The sequence below is a fragment of the Limulus polyphemus genome, unplaced genomic scaffold, assembly GCF_000517525.1.
Source record: "Limulus polyphemus unplaced genomic scaffold, Limulus_polyphemus-2.1.2 Scaffold4914, whole genome shotgun sequence".
NCBI classification, from domain to species: Eukaryota; Metazoa; Arthropoda; class Merostomata; order Xiphosura; family Limulidae; genus Limulus; species Limulus polyphemus.
In genome coordinates, this window is record NW_013670524.1 from 58,919 (window position 1) to 61,517 (window position 2,599).

Sequence of the window (2,599 nt, forward strand, 5' to 3'; positions counted from 1 at the left end):
AGAAAGCAGGTGGCGTGACACTAGTCACGTGACCTCGCTGACGCAACAATAGGTTAATCTTGTTTCTGTTTAAGTTCCACAATTTGAATTCAAAAACATTTATAGCGCTTAAGACGAGTGTTAAGTTCAAGTTTATTTATTCATTCATTTCAAAGAATTAAAGTGTGTAGAATATTTTGTTATTTGCTTTGAATATTTTTTTTCAGAAAGTATCTCTTTCACATTTTTATATTAATAGCTTCATTATTAATCTTTGGGAATCCCGAATTGACTTATATAAAAAGAAAACTTTGACCAGTGGATACCTAAAAATATATTTAGCTCCCTCTGTATTATTCTATATATATAATATATTTTTATTCAATATCTTATTATTTTTGTTTACCTACTTATACTCGTCAAAGCTCCGTAAGTTCTGGTCTCTGTAGGTTCAACATTACTGTCTGATATTATGAACTGATAGCAAATTATTTTTGTTATTTAATTAAACATAAGCCTTAATTCTCCAGTTACAACTGTAGTTGAACACAACTTCTTCATCAGTTATGTGTCTAGCTGAAAACAACTTTTAATGTCTATGCGTGGAAATGTTTTAAACCCACGCTGTTCTGCCTGTTTACTTGTGTGTGTGTTTTTAGGGGGTGATATTAAGAAAAGATTAATATATTGGTTTAGACAATACACGTAATTTAGGTAAAAATTCACAGGCCAGTTTTATATGTACAATGAACATTAATATGAAAAACTGTGAACCTGTATAATTTCACGTTAACCTTTAACCTTGGAAGGACAGTAAACAGATTATCCACTTTCTTTATATCTGACCTTACCAATTTTCCGAGACTGCGATAGACCAACTAGAAAGTTAACAAACGTAATACTATGTAAAAACTATTTATATAAGTAGGAAAAAAATTGAACGGGAAGTAGGGATCTTTGGTTGGTCGTAGAATTGTTGTAACAAGTATCCAAAACAAAATAAATGCTGCAATAAAAAGTAAACAAACAAATAAAGTGATACCAGTTGGATAGGTTTTTAAATGATTTTCAACCCCTACTCTGGTTGGCCAATTTAGACTGCTTCATTTAGCTATAAGGATCACAATGCCAACGAAAGTAAGGATTAAATTATCCCTACATTCCCTTATGATATTATTATTTTTTCCTATTTATTTGTTCAGTTTCTGTATGTCCATAGAATGAACACAACTTCTATAAACTTTCAGTATAGCCATATCCCTGATAGCTATAACTTTTACAAGAATTAAAACTACAACCACAGATTTATAAACCTTACTTTTGTCTACAAATGTATAAAGCTGTCAAGTAGGGATTAAATTTTATAAATTTGTGATTGTGGTTTTAATTCTTGTTTCATTACTTTTTATAGCAGGAACCCTACTTGATTTTAAAATTCAGAATTTTTAATACTCTTGTTTGTTTACCTTTTATGTTATACCTGTATAAAGAATATACTTTACCTTTAGAAACTGTCTCGTGTCTATCCATCGATATGTACCGCCATCTGTTGGGTTGAATTGGGTTAAAAAGATATTTAATTACGTGCATGATATGTTTGCCATTTATAAAAGATATATATATATATATATTTATCGGAATATCAAAAGCGGATACCCATAGACCAGCCAAGTAAGCTGGAGAAATCTTGTAGCTATAGTCCGAGCCACCTTGTGGCAAGCCCGGCTGACGTGATCAGGTAGATAGGAAGGTAGTAGACGAAAAAGTTACTGTTTTAGAAATTTTTTAATTGTTATACCGTGAAACGTTAGCGACCTTTTTATCGTATTATTAGTATATATGCGCATAATATATCGTAACCAATACTTTGAATGATCGGTTTTTCGCTTAGGAATTTAATAGGGTGGTTTTTCGGCGCATAAGTTATAATTATTTGAAAAACTTGTTGCGCCTTACTATTATGGAGCGGCATTGCCAGGTGGTTAGGGAGCTCGACTCGCAATCTGAGGGTCGCGGGTTCGAATCCTCGTCCCACCAAACAAGCTCGTCCTTTCAGTCGTGTGGGCATTATAATGTGACTGTCAATCCCACTATTCGTTGGTAAAAGAGTAGCCCAAGAATTGGCGGTGCGTGGTGATGACTAGGTGCCTTCCCTCTAGTCTTACACTGCTAAATTAGGGACGGTTAGCGCAGATAGCCCTCGTGTAGCTTTGCGCGAAATTCAAAACAAACAAGCCGTATAATTAAACTATGGTGCTGCCATCTTTTGAGTACAATGTATAGCATTATCTATATGTCACAAAGTAAGGGCCACAATCACTGATTAAAAAACGCAGTAACTTATCTGCCAGTGTTTTTAATTTTATAATTTACAATAGACCTAAGAGGTGTGTTTTAAAACAAAGAACGCTAATGTTTTATATATTTTATAGAATAGGCCTATATATATATATATATATACAATGGTCATAGAATATTTGGTTCATATTAGTGAAATGGAACAGAGTTAAATATCACACAGCAACACGATATTTCTTCCTTGTTAACTTGATCTTTAACAAGTTTATCGAATTTTATTGTGCGTGGAAAGAGAATAGTTCATTTGGCAAGTTTTTATTTC